At 53.0% G+C, this 14,730-nt stretch overlaps 2 pseudogenes; one reads left to right on the forward strand and one right to left on the reverse strand.

Annotated features, from left to right (window-relative positions):
• LOC114710529 overlaps nucleotides 1-2,154 on the forward strand; it is a 6,190-nt pseudogene extending 4,036 nt beyond the window's left edge.
• Nucleotides 2,155-3,560: 1,406 nt separating this feature from the next.
• Nucleotides 3,561-12,172, reverse strand: LOC114710530 (annotated as a pseudogene).
• Nucleotides 12,173-14,730: the final 2,558 nt, after the last annotated feature.

Below are 14,730 nucleotides of genomic sequence, written 5' to 3' on the forward strand. Positions count from 1 at the left end.
CTCAAAACAAAGTGCAAGCTCCCAGCGGTTCCTTGGAGCACAACCATGTGCCACTGTGGAGCACAGGACCGTGGCAGCCCCGCGTTCTCCTCCCAAGCCCTGCTTTCTCAGGCCTGGAGTGGGGGTTTACCACCTGCCTGTCTCCAGCCTCTGTGCCTCCCAAGCTCTGGGACCCAGGCAGCTCCCACATCTGACCTGCTCTCACGTGGAGTTAGTCCTCATGCTTGTGTGGAAAGCATCTGTCCACTGCACATGTTCCCAGCCTTGTGCCTTTCTGTTGTTGTTTTTGTTTTCGGACAGGGTTTCTCTGTGTAGCTTTGCACCTTTCCTGGGACTCACTTGGTAGCCCAGGCTGGCCTCGAACTCACAGAGATCCGCCTGGCTCCGCTCCCGCGTGTTGGGATTAAAGGCGGTGCCACCACCCGGCCCTCGTGCCGCCCTTTGACTTCCGGATTCTCACAGGTCATGGTGGCCTACTCTTTCCTTGAATTCTTGAGTCTTTCCAAACTCATGAACTGGAAGGAACCAGATACAACCCCACAAAGCATTAGGCTCTGGGAGCCCCTCACCTGGTTGGCCTGTGTCTCCCAAGTCCCTCTTTTGTCCTCCCGTGTAGAGCCTGCTGGTCACACTGTGTCGCACCGGCTGGGGCGCGTCCCAGCCCTGTCTCCAGCACTTCAGCAAGCCACACGCTGTAAGATGCTAAGGAAGGGAGAGATAGCTCAGAGGTTAAGGGCACTGACTGCTCTTCCAGAGGTCCTGAGTTCAATTCCCAGCAACCACATGGTGGCTCACAACCATCTGTAATGAGGTCTGGCGCCCTCTTCTAGACTGCAGGGAAACATTCAGGCAGAACCCTGTATACATAATAAACAAATAAATCTTTAAAAAAAAAAAAAGATGCTAAGGGGGCATTCGTGGTCAGACGGGGGCCTGCTCTTGGGCTCTGGAAGATGATCACCACACAGTAAACTTAAAGGCAAGTGGGCAGCCTATGGCCATAGCCCTAGGGTAAGGAGACAAACAGGAGCAGCCTAGCTGAATTAGTGAGCCCCAGGCTCAACAAAAGGTCTTATTTTCAAAAAAACTAAAGCAAAAGAGGACTGAGAGACAGGCTCAGCAGCTAAGAAACACGAGCTGCTTTCCAGAGAGCCCAGGTTCAATTCCCAGCACCCAGTGGGCAGACAGCACAAAGTTCCCGGGGGATCCATCGCCCTCTTCTGGCCTCCACAGGACTGCATGTGCACAATGCAAAGGCCATCCAGGGATACAGCCATACATACAGTCAGTCAGTCAGAACACAGAGCGAGCAGGGCGCCCTGCAAGCTGCACGCATTTGCTGCACAGACCCTGATGACCTGAGTCATCACAGAACCCATGACGGAAGGAGAGACGCCAAACTGCTGCTCCCTGACCACACCCACGCTATGCACAGGTCAACAAACACATCAACAACCTCTGGCCTGCACGCACACAACCCAGCCTCACCTGTTTCCCAGTATCTCCTTCACGCCTCCGGAAATACCCACATACAGTCAATGCCTAGTGAACAGTGTGTTTGTGGTGCTAGGATGGAGCCAGAGCCACGGGCATACCAAACACGCACTGAGCTACATCCCCAGGCCCGGAAACAGATGTGAGTAATGAGCCATTCAAAATCACCTGTCTTGATCCTTCTGGGCCTGGGTCAGTGCACAGCTCAGAGAACGTCTGAGTAGAGGTAATGAATGCTACAAACTCCAATGTTTTCCAAGAGTAGAATAGACAGAGTGTGTCCTGAATCCTCCTCTCTACTTTCCCCCTCAAGGAGCATGCCTTTGAGAGCAGTCAGAAGTACAAAGAAGGAAAATTTATTATTGAACTTGCGCACATGATCAAAGACAATGGCTGGGAGTAAAGTGATTTGCTCCGCTCCTGTCTGAACACTGATCTATGAAAGCCGAGTGTGATGAAGACGTGGCTTCCGGGACAGCACTGCTTGAACTTTGACCTCACAGGCCCAGGCCGGCCCAGTTCAACACTTGAAGGCCTCTCTCTAGGCTGTTCACTTGGGTAAGGTGCCCCCAAATGAGCCCCCTTCGTGGACACTGTTGTTTCTGGAAGTTTGCATTCTTTTCCTAACTTCTTACGTTCTAGAGAAAGAACTAACCAACGATGCCTCAGCTGCCTGGTTAATAACTGCACGCCTTCCACACAGTCCGCTGCGCTTTCACCAAACCCAAGTCCCTAAAGCACAGAAGCAGGGTCTCTTTTACAAGCGAGGCATAGTGACCACTTATGAATCGTCTAGAAGTAGTCAAAACATTTATATGCAAAGGCTTCAAAAACTGAAAACCAGCCACTGGTAACATCTTAAAGAAGCAAAGGAAGAAAGCATTCCGTGCGCTTTATTTGCGCTAATAGCTACATGCCGTTTCTTTATGTAGAAAGCAAGTGACTAGTAGCTAAGCATTCTGTCCCCAGGCCTACAGAAGTCTGCCACTGGGGTGACCCCTCGGTGTGGCAGCAGCCAGCACAGCAGCTTGTCGTGGGCTGGCTGGTCCCTGCAGAGAGCAGCAGGCTGGGTCACTTTATACCCTGGATGTACTTGAAATAGTTAGTTATGCATACAGAGGCCAGAGCCAGCATGGGAACTTCAGAACCTGAGATTCCCCATGCTAAAGGAAGAGTTCTCTTAGTTTGGGAGCTGCCTTTCCTGCCTGGGACGGATCACCTCATGACCTGACAGGGCCACCCCCATCTGCATCTCAACCCATAGTCCTCCACGCTTCTACAGGAGTGGCAGTTAGCAGAGGACGGAGGCCAGAACCATTCCCGGATCAGCTTTGCGCTTGAACTTTTTGTACCGAACACAGGGCAGACGAGCAGGAAGGCCTGGGAAGGCTGAGCGCCCACGAGCTGGGAAGGCAGCATGCGAGAAAGCTCTCAGCCCTAGCTGCTGCCTGGAGTGTACTTAGTTCAAGAGCACCTTCTAGTCCTCTGGGCTCCCAGCCCCAAGCCTTCTAAACCCAGCTCTCTGGCCAGCACAGGCACTTCATGCGGCTGCTCCAGCTCCCTGCTCACTCCAAAGCCTTCATTTTGGTGTCAACTTTTTGCCCAAGATCAGAAGCCTGGTAATACAAGAAATGCCTGGGCGATGGCAGACATGTTTGCACAGTCTGTGACCCTCCATGCCCGGTCCCGGTCCGAAGCTGCTTTCTCCCTGACTGTCCTGGTTCTCTCCAGACTAAGGCTGACCCAAAGCAAGGTTACTCCACCCAGTATCTGAAATCCAGCACAGGCAGCTAGTCCACGTGTGAAATCTAGCATGACCCAGACTCCATCCTGGTCCAGAATGAACACAAGTCAACAGTCACTCCAAGTGGGCAGGCACCCTGGCTAGTGTTCAATACTCTGGCAAGTGGGAACTTGTAGCTGAGCCTGGGAGACCAGATGTCACCACTGCTTCCTTAACTGAGGAAGCTAGAACTGTGACCAGTTTTTGTACATACGAAGATTCTATTTCCAGCGTTTTAGGTTGCGGCCAAGCTTCCCGCACTTCCACTCAGCACTTTGTACTGTCGTCGTCGTCTGTGATAGACTGACTGGGAATCCTGCTAGTACTCTTTATGACTTGTTTTGTACTGGGGGGCAGTTAATGGATACCAACAAAACTTTTATGGCGTTTTTTGGATTTTGTGTTGGCCTACTGTGAAATATAAATTTTTAAATCAAAAGAACTGACCATGAGCTGGCTTCAGGGGAAGTGACGCAAGACGACACCCAGATGTACTGGTAAACTACGACACTGTCCCAGATGTGCTGGTAAACTACTAAACCATCCCACCTCCGTACATCTCGAAAGAGTGTCACTCTGTGAGTTCGAGGCCAGCCTGGGCTACCAAGTGAGTTCCAGGAAAGGCGCAAAGCTACACAGAGAAACCCTGTCTCGAAAAACCAAAAACAAAAAAACAAAACAAAACAAAACAAAAAAAAAAGAGTGTCCCTCTGTGACTATCCCAAAAATGTGTTCTTAGAACAGTGGGAGGTGATGCCAGGTCATAACCACCACTCTGCTTTGTAAATGGGACTTACTGTGTCGCTGTCTTGCTAGCATGTACACAGTATTTTATACCTTAATGCTGCTATTCTTGATGGCATCTGCCAGGTATTAGAAAAGAGATTTTTTTCTTTAAAAAAATCCTTTATTTTCTGATGACCTCATCAGGCAGGTTTCAAAATCCAAGTGTCATTACTGTCTAAAAAGCTACCATTTAAGCTCTACACAACCCGTGGAAATGCAAGCCCTAGTGGGCTGTATCCTCCGTCCTGGAAGACAGGAGTGGAAGAGGATGCAGCTGCCCCCTTGGGACGAGCGTAGACTGCTGGGTGAGGCTGACTGGACGGTGGGTGACCTGAAGCAGCTCGGAGCTCGTCGTGAGTAGCAGCAGGACCACCAAGGTCAAGCACAGAGCACTCTCAGCTTCCCGGGTCCCCGGCCGAAGCTGTCAGCCCTTGGTGGCAGGTCTGTGAGGGACAGAACAAAGCTGCGGTTGTCACACAGCAGCTTTCCAGAGCGCTTGCCCTGAGGGATGGGCACAGTCTCCGGCAGCATCCACGGGGAGCAGAGGACCTGTCAGGGGTTCAGAGCCCTGAGACCTGGCTTCTGGGAGCTGATGCTTCTCTGACACCACCTTGTAGGAGCTTTTAAGTGTGGCCTGGGGAAGTATAAGAATACAGTCAGGCCCTGCTGTCTGTCAGAAGAGCCCTTGACTGTGTGCCCCCCACCTGTCGTAACTGGGAGACATCAGCTTGCCGGTGGCAGAGGAGACAACAGAGGGTCCTGAAAAGGCAGAGGAAGGCAGAGTGGATGGACACCATGGAGTGCTGGCCTGAACTGACACCATAGGCAGGTGGCTTAGTGGGCTGGAGAAGTGTAGCTGGCCTGTGAGCAAGGGACAGGCCTCCTTCTTGCCTCAAGAAGAGCCAGTGACGAGCAGCAGCCGAAGTGGATGAGGGAAGGCAGGGTAGTGGGGCAGGACAGACAGACTCTGTCCATCTCCCAAACACACCCAGCTTGGGCTGTGGTTCTGACATCACAGGAGAAGCAGCACCTGAACCAAGAGCTTCAGGGACGGTGTGGATACAAGGTTTGGGGCAAGGTGAGAGGACGCAAAGCAGCACGTCCAGGTCACAGCTCAGTGTGGCACCGACCATGTGAGTCACGGTGACCCAGGGACGGGCTGAGCATGACACTGTCCGGAGGGGACAGTCTGCCCACACTTGTGTAGAGGCAGCTGGGGAAGTGGAGGCCAGCCCGGGTCAAGATGCAGGCAGAGCAATGAGGAAGAGATGGGAGGAGCTGCCGAGCACACAGGAGCCAATGGCAGGGCCTTCAGGACAGAGACAACTGCCCTGGGATCAGACGGGGTCGGCAAGCCAGGCCTGGCGCACTGAGTTCAAGGCCAGCCTGATCCTACATAGAGAGTTTCAGGACAGCAAGGGTACAGAGATAGACCCTGTTTCCAAACACAGAACAAGGAGTTGGTGACTGTCAGGAGGAGTCAGCAGGGAGGTCACCTCTTCATGGGGACCTCACACTGTCATCACAGCACAAGCTACTGGTTAGGCTCACGTATGGCTGATGCAGAAAGCCACTGAGCGGACAGGACAATGAGCATGCCTGTCCCAAGCAAGGCAGGGTAAGTGGTGTTAACAGAAGGAAGCCCAGGAGATCTCATCAAAGCCTCGGAGCGCAAGCTCCACCTCAGGATCCAAACAGGGTCTGAGAACCAATCTCCATCTCCATTATCTAAATTTCTTTGAGACAGTCTCCCAATGTAGCCCAGGTTAACCTTGAACACTCAACCCTCCTGCCTTGGTATTCTGAGTGCTGGGATTACAGCAGCCCCTTGAGAACCTGCATTTTTAAAAGAATATTTAGGCGGTGGCACTAGCCAGGGAACTGTGCCGAGCGAGCACACAGCCGTCCTGAGCAGAGGTGGGCCGGTGGGGAGAACCACAGCCGTCCTGAGGCAGAGGTGGGCCGGGTGGGGTAGAACCCACAGCCGTCCTGAGGCACTAGAACCCACAGCGTCCCTAACCAAGACAGGTACAGCCGAGGGGTGGGGAAGCCAGGGGTCCCAGGGGCCAAAACTGGACCCAGCCATAGGCAAGAGGTTTATTGGCTCCCAGCCTAAACTGACAAGGGCAGGCAGCTGAGACAGACCCTGAAGCCCACAGCCCTGCCCCTACCAGGGTCCATGAAGCCAGCCTGCTGCTACCAGGAGCTGAAGTCCCCAAAGCCCCGGCTGGGCTTCTTCTTGGCCGTGGGGACAGCTGTGCTGGTTGATGGCTCTTCCTCTGCCGCTCGCTTCCTGAGACACAAAGGAAACGACTCCAGTTGCCACAAAGGAGCCAGGTGCCCATACCCGAGTCCTCTGAGGAAGCTCCGTTCACAGAGAGCTTTCTGCTTTCTTTCTCTCACTCTCTGGCACATGACACCATGACAGCATCCTAGCCTGCACAGGGGCCTTGTCTAGACCTCTTAGCTGTCGTCTCCAGTCTGGTCACCCCTAGGAGCACGATGAAGAGGTCCCAGCTTCCAGAGATGCCACCCATCAAGCACACTCACGTGGCTGCTGGGTTGATGTACTTGCCGACCCCCTGGCGGTATGTCTGGGGCCCTGGTTTCCAGGCTGGGGCTGGCTCATCTTGACCTTGGCCTCTGGATCCACTTGCTGCTGTGTCTTCTTCCGCTCCTGAGCAATCTGGGAGTAACACAACGTCTGATCCAGAGCCCCAGGGTGGGGTCTAGGAGGGAGCACAGGGCTGATCCAGAGCCCCCAGGTTGTGTCCAACCAACAGCATGACCTGCCGACCCCTTCCTCACCTGAGCATCAGCCTCCTCATAGGGTCCACAAACACTGTGGTCGTGCATATACATACTTCCTCCTGGTGGAAGGAGGACAGCAGAAAGGCTCCGTGAGCGGGAGCAGACTCCCCGCCAGCGCCCAGTAGGCGGGTCCTCCATCCCCCTCGGTACATACCTTAGGACGGTCAGTTTTGGGGTCACTCTCCACATTCTCCATAGCTGTCAGCGTGTCAAAACCCCCAACAACCCTGTAGCAGAGGGACAGAGGGGGTCTTCGTGTACTCTGAGCAGAGTACCCTCAAGGCAGAGTCGAGACATGCCAAGAGGAGGCCTGGCAGTGGAGGCCTCAGAGAGGCCAGACTAGTCACCAGGCAGGACAGGATGAGCCACAGCAGAGAAGGGGGCGGCAAACCACACCCAGCCAGGGTGGCTGAGTCAAGTCCTTGTTTCCATATGTTGTTTCCCTCAGTTTGCTAAGGCATGATCTATATAACCCAGGCTGGCCTCGAACTCACAAGTAACTGAGGCCGGCCAGGAACTAATAATCCTTTGTACCTAGCTCTTTTCCCCTATAACTCTATAATTGAGTCATCAGCAGACTGTGTGTCCTTTGTGGGAAAATCTGCTGACCCTCAGACTCGGGGCTGAGGAGAAAGGGGAAGGGGCCCTGAGAGAGAAGAGGAGGTAGAGCGGCCCAGGTCTCCTTGGCTCCACAGGCCTGGAGAGCCAACCTTCCCCCCCAAGAACACCCCGAGTCCTCAGCGGGGACAGTGTGGGGTTACCCCCAGGTCTAGGGAAAGGCAGTGAAGGCCCACGGTGCACTGCGGCCCTGCACAGCGCCTGCTCTTACCGTCCGAAGATGGTGTGCTTCTTGTCCAGGTAAGCGCAGGAGCGGAACGTGATGAAGCTGGGGAAGGTACATGGAGGTCAGGGAAGCAGCCGGCCCACCCAGCATGCTCTAGCTCTAGTAAGGACTGCTCCTCGGGAGAAACTGGAAAAGCCCGGAGCTTGGCTGCCAAATCCCATGAGAGACTGGAGGCTTGAGCTAGCTATCAGACTATCCCAGGAAGGCAGAGCCCTACCAGGATGAAGGGAACAGGCCAGGTATGTGCTGTGTGGGGGACGCCCCAGACTACAGACTGTCAAGGGGTGACAGCGTGAGGAAAGCAGTGTGGGGACTCACCCCTGCAGCCCCAGCACAGGGGCCTGCGCCTTACTCTAGATAAATACAATGGGAAGCACAAAGTATTCGGGGTGGGCTGCAGTGCAGGAGGGTGAGAGGTCACAAAGTGGTGGGTGGACTCGGTCCTACTGTGAGCCACAGAGGACTGCATCTGTAGCTGCAATGAACACGCATCACCCAGCAAGCAGGGGCGCTCCTAAGGCCACCAGGCAAGTCTTGAGACATCACGCCCACACCTATGCACAGTCTAAGCCCCGTCACTGGCTGAAGGACTCATTTGGGACCAGGATGACTGGACTGCTCCTGCTGCTACCTCACAGGTGTGTGCCACCACACCTAGCTCGTGAATTTTTAACATCATAAAAGAAGCTAGAAAAAGAATGGAAAAAAACCTGAAGAGAGTAAGAGGGAAGTGAAAAACAGCAACAGGGAAAACAAATGCAACAGAAATATTTAGGTGGTTTTTTGTTTTTGTTTTTTTAAGTTTCTGAGAAGATTGTAAGGAAATGCTGGCCAAAATAAAGCTGTCACATGCCGGAAAGAGGGCCAGCAAACGTAAGTAGTCAGGGTACAAGTTCGGCTGGCACACAATGTAAAATTATTTTCTGTGCACATCTCTCATATCCACACCCAACAGCAACAGGTCAGTCATATGACCAAGAGAATAGCCATGTGATCATTGAGACAGACATTAAAAACTAGACCTCCGGCAACTCAGCCACCTATCCTAAGATCCAAGTCCAGTGACAAATGTTAGCAGACTACAAGACCCCATTTCATCCGGAGAACGGCAGGACACGCATGTGCCTACCTCCAACAACCCACAGTGACAGTGTTGTGACGATGACATGGAAAGATGTCTTTCTCTGATAAGCTCAAATCCCTACAAGAAACTCCTCCTATAAACTACGTGAGGAGCTGGAGAGAGGACTCAGCAGTTAAAGGACCTGGCTGCTCTTCCAGGACTAGGGTTCTGTTCCTAGCACTTCACACAACCACCTGTAACTCCAGGACCAACCCCTCTCTGGCCTCCTCCGGCCTCAGGCATAAACATACATGAGCATACAAACATACATGCAGGCAAAACACCCATACACGTAATTTTTATTTTTTTTAAGATTTGATTGCAGGGTCTAGAGAGATGGCTCAGCAGTTAAGCACACTGACTGCTCTTCTAGAGGACCCAGGTTCAATTCCCAGCACCCACGCGGCAGCTCACAACTGTCTGTAACTCGAGATCCAACACCCCTGGTACAGACAGACAACATGCAGGCAAGACACCAATGCACATTTTTAAAAAGACTATCTGATTGTAGCTGTGTGATGGCCCATACCTGTCCACAGGCAGAGTTCCAGTACAATCAACCAGGGCTACATAATGAAACTTTGTATCAATGTAAGCTGGCGGTGGTGGCTCACGCCTTTAATCCCAGCACTCAGGAGACAGAGGCAGGCGGATCTCGTGAGTTCGAGGACAGCCTGGTCTACAGGACAGCCAGGGCTACATAGAGAAACCCTGTTTGAAAAAACAAAACAAACAAAACCCACAAATAATTTCCTTAGGATAAGCATTGTTCAGGAAGACAGAAGACCCCCACACAGAAAATGATGAAACTGAGTTGACAAAACTGGCTCGGCATGTGGAGACACCTGCTGTGTGGCCCTGGCAACCTAGACGCAACCGGTGGAGCCCACACCAAGATGGAAGGACAGTACTGACCCCACAAAGTTGTCCTCTGACCTCCACGTGCAGAATGTGGCACGAACACCCTCATATAAAATCAGCTGTAGCCAATTGTGATGGTGCATGTTTTCAAACACAGCACTCGGGATATAGAGGCAGGCAGAACCCACTAAGTTCAAAGCCAGCCTGGTCTACATAGTGAGTTCCACAAGAGCCAGGACTACACTCAAAGAAAAATTTTTAAAAAGAAAGTAACAAAACTATACTCAAAGATAAAGATATAGCCAGGCTGGAGACAGTTCTCAATGGCATAGCATGTATGTATTTAGCATGCACAAAGCCTTAGATTCACACCCCAGCACAAAAAGAAGAGAAAGATATATTCTTAATGTAGAACACAATACACACCTATTCCAAACACAAGACCACAACCCCCAAGAGCCTTCCCACCGACCACCACACACGCTGCCTCAGACATCAGCACCTCTCCCCAACCACCTGTCCCAAAGCACTGGACCTTGCATGGCCCCCGGCACCCACACACTCCTGCCTGGCACATCCAAGAGGCCTTTGGGGACCTTCTCATGCCCACTCCCTGGAACTCGAAATGCTATTCTACCAGCTGATTTGGGCTCCTTTCCTGGAGGGCCTGTGCTCCATCTGGCTGTGCACTACCATACTTGGATTTGACTTGGGCCCAGCACAACTTTTAGGGGAGAACTCCAAGCGCTTTGAAAACCACCAGCAGCAAGCAAGAACAGCGGGACCTGGACTCACAACTGAGACTTGTTGGTGTTGGGCCCCGAGTTGGCCATGCTGAGCACCCCACGGCCGGCATGTGACAGGTTGGGGCGGAACTCATCTTTGAAAGGCTTGCCCCAGTACGACTCTCCCCCTGGAACAGAAGAGCGGTCAGCGGTCAGGAGAGAGAGTACCCTGCCCTGAGGCCCCTTCTCTAGATCCTAGTGCCTGCCTTCATCAAGCTGAGACTACTCACTCCCCTTTGTGGGCCGGGGCACAGGGCCAAAGCTACAAGGAATCATTCAAACACATGGGTGGAAGTCATAGTTGGCCCACGGAGCTGAGAGCTTGGGGAAAAGGTTATTACGCCCTGTAGGAGCCATGGGCCACCTTATTATATGACGGGAGGGCATGGGCAACCTCCTGTCAATGAGCAGGTGGGTTCTGAGGACCTCACACTTTCCTCTGTCTTGCTATGGATGGTAGGACCCTCTCCATGGGAAAACTAAGGGGCATGTCCAAGGTGGCCCAGAAGGCAGACACTGAGTTGCAAGCCACCCGCACCCAAAGTCTGAGATTCCACATCCAGAGCTCTTCAGACCCAGCTTCCACTAGGCCCATAGTACAGCTACCTGCATTACTCCAGTGACAGGCCCGGCACCTACCTGTGCCTGTACCTGTGGGTCACCGCCCTGGATCTGTAAAAACAAAACCCAGTGAGGTCATTGGCTCTGATGCTGCCCATCACCCACTGCTCACCCTACCTACTAACCAGACAGGCTTCCCAATGGCATGGGCTACAGTAAGGACAGGGACCTCCTTTCTGACCCCAGGTCTTTCTGGGCGAGCACTCAAGAGCCAGCTACAGGATCCCTGGCACAAGATACACCTGAAGACCCTACCCTGGTCACACATAGCCTAAACCAGGTGTCTGGGACAGGACAGATACAAGCCCATTTGGTTCATGGATGCTGCCCATGTCATCAAGCGTCATAGCCAGCAGCAGCATGTACCACTCACCACAAAGTTCCTGATGGACCTGTGGAAGATGGTACCATCATAATACTGTTTCTTGCAGAGCTTGATGAAGTTTTCACAGGTTTTTGGTGTCTGCAAAATATCCCAATATTCTATGAGGCACAGTGGTCAACAGCAGAGTCACAAAGACATGTAGGCCTTTAATCACAACAGGGAGCTACTTGTCTGCAGACCTTGGTTCAGTCTGACCCCCAAAGCTAAGTAAGCAACAGAGTCCTGCAGCCATGACACATAGCAGAAGCTAGGGGAACCATGGCCTGCCCCTCCGACTTGCACACACACCTAGCGAGGGGAACCATGGCCTGTCCCTCCGACTTGCACACACACCTAGCGAGGGGAACCATGGCCTGTCCCTCCAACTTGCACACACACCTAGCGGGGGAGCCAAAGAGGCAGACTATGTTGCTAGAACTCCAGGGAACAAAGCTAGGGTACTTTGGTTCTCAGCCCCACATTTAAGACATGGCTACTCAAATCCCCAGAAAGCACCTGGGACCAGGCACATACTCACCAGGTCACAGTGCAGCTCTAGGTTAAGGTCACCCTTGTTGGTGTGGAGCCTCACATAGCCCTTCTTCTTCACAAACTGGTAGCGCAGTACATCTTCATCAATGACAGCTGCAAACAAGTCCTGAGCTCGGCACCTGCCCTGTACCTGAGGTAGCTCCTCCATTCAGGCCCACCCAGCTCTGAGAAGAGTGCAGGAGCCAGAGGCTAAGGGGGATCATTCAAGGACAATGGTGCCAGCGGCTCTAGGGCCTGAGAGCAGGGCACCCCACGCCCATACAGTGAGGATGCCTCCTGACTCAACACAGCCCACCTTCCAAGAAGCACCCCAGCCCCCAGCCACCAGAGACTCAAGTGAAGGCACAATGGGGTGCTGAAGCAAGTCGGCAGGACGCCCTACTTGCTCCCACTGTGAATTCTGTCCCAGTGAACAGGGGACATAGACAGCTACCTGCTTCATGCGTGGTCTCAGGCACCATGGCAGTGGAGGTGAAGGACGCACTGACCTTCCTGTGGAATAGTGGGCCTACAAGAAAACCATGTGCTCAGACTGCGTCACCTCTCCTCAAGGCCAACCTCTGACCACCACCCAGAGAGCCAGCAGGGACCAGAGTACGAGATTATGGTACCAAGAGAACAATTTGAAGGCTACTTGAGGAAATCAGAGCCCAAGGCCTCAAACAGGTCAAACTAAAACAGTAAGTCAGGACTAACAATATAGTCATGACTCTGTACGAGTGCTCTGCCTGCTGCATGTGTATCTGCCGGCGCGCGCACACACACACACACACACACACACACACACACACACAACCACCCCGTGCATGGCCTGTGCCCTCAGTGGTGAGAAGAGGAGGTGGAGCCCTGGATGGTTTTATGAGCTGCCATGTAGGGCTGGGTAGCAAACCTGGTTCTCAACAAGGACAAGTGTTTTAACCACTGATCCACCTCTCTAACCCAGTTATATATTTTTTCCAGGAACACATATCTCTTTAAATGTGTTTCTTCATCATTCAGAGGAGGGATGAGACCGCTCAGCATGGTGGCAGTGCCTGTGTTCAAGTAGGAATTACAGACAATGAACTCTACCTAATTTTCCAAATTTCCCTGGATAACTCCCTATATGGGAGACCCCGCCTCTGTTTTTCCATGGCTGAAGCTTTCTAGGAAAGAAAGACAGCACCTATCAGCTAAGTGTGCTGCAGAAATTCAGCACCGTAACTGCAGACAGGACCTCGGCAGACAAGCACTCACGCCCAGGTAAGGCCTAGGCAAGGTCTAAGACCTCGGCAGCCTGGCAGCCCCAGGCCCGCTGGCCGCCCCAGCCCCCCTGCCATCACAGACCTGCAGCTTTCCATCTCTGTCCTGAATGCAGAAGCTGCCTCTGAATTGCAGGACAGCAGAGGCGTGGCGCTGGGTCAGGGCCCCAGCACAAGGCTGCCCTTACTGCTGCCATGGGACCCAGCTCGTCACCATCCACTGGAGGGGCCCAGCCACCACACCTCCAGGTGGTCCCTGTCTGCACTTTCCCCAGGATCTTCCCACTGGTCAGAGGCAGAGCCAGAGCAGCCACTCACGGCATTCAGGGGGTCCGCCTTCCTCTTCTCAGGTGCTTCATGGTGGCTGCTAACACTCATCTCCTTTGAAGTCTCTGTAGAGCTCCTGCACGCGTCTCTCGGGTCTCAGCATTGGTATTTTTCAAATAGTAAGACGGGTCCTGTTTGGCCTTTTTCCTCATCTACAAAACAGGGTACAGCACTGGGCAGCCAGAGTCTCAACTCGAGCATAACGGGAATCGAGATGGAGCGGAAGCCACGGTGGGCTGGTAAGACGGGCTTCTCCGGATAGCACAGCGCAGCCTACTGCCGGTCATCTCGCAGCAGCACTCGCGGGGCGCAGCACTGTGGGGCCAGGCCGACGGGTCTCCCTCATCCGACAGTGGCGTCTCAGGATGCTCGCATTAATGTCACTGTTCTGTATTAACCTGTACACTGCAACCTTTTCACAGTGTTTTGCTTTTGTGATTATTAAAAGTGAATGCTTTTTCTTTTTTTCTTGGTTTTTCGAGACAGGGTTTCTCTGTGTAGCCCTGGCTGTCCTAGAACTCACTCTATAGACCAGGCTTGGTCTCAACTCAGAGATCCAGCTGCCCTGCCTCCTGAGTGCTGGGGTTAAAGGTGTGTGCTTTATTTCATGGAAGGAGGTCTGGGTATTTCATACATGAAATGCCCATCTGCGCACATGTTGCCTGCTAGGCCAAAGGCTGTTACTTCCTGGCAGTGAGCATCCCTAGGCCTGCTTTGGTCTCCTGAGCTCAATTATTCCAGAGTTGTTCTACCTCCCTAAATCCTGACTAGTCCACAGTGTTTTTATGAGCGTCAGAATACTGCTTCCTGCTGAGGTTGGCCAACTAAGCTCTGGCATGAGTCTAGCTGGTTCCTTGGCATGAACAGTGAGCTCAGAAACTTCAGCCACTCCATAGCATGTTATCGCATGCTCAACGGCATAGGCCAAACACAGGAAGCAAGAGGACCAAGGGCCCAGTCTAACTGTACCCTACAAAGGTCTGATGTCACCCAGAGTCTCACCTGCAGCCCCTCTATCACTGTGGCCCTGGGAAGAGCAGCAGCCAAGGAATCCAAAAAACCACAGGGCACCAGAGCTGAGAAAGGAAAGTGAGGTGTCCGGTATGTCCAAGACTCCAGTCAGGCGCTTCTCTGACAC

This window comes from Peromyscus leucopus, unplaced genomic scaffold (assembly GCF_004664715.2).
Source record: "Peromyscus leucopus breed LL Stock unplaced genomic scaffold, UCI_PerLeu_2.1 scaffold_839, whole genome shotgun sequence".
Lineage (NCBI taxonomy): Eukaryota > Metazoa > Chordata > Mammalia > Rodentia > Cricetidae > Peromyscus > Peromyscus leucopus.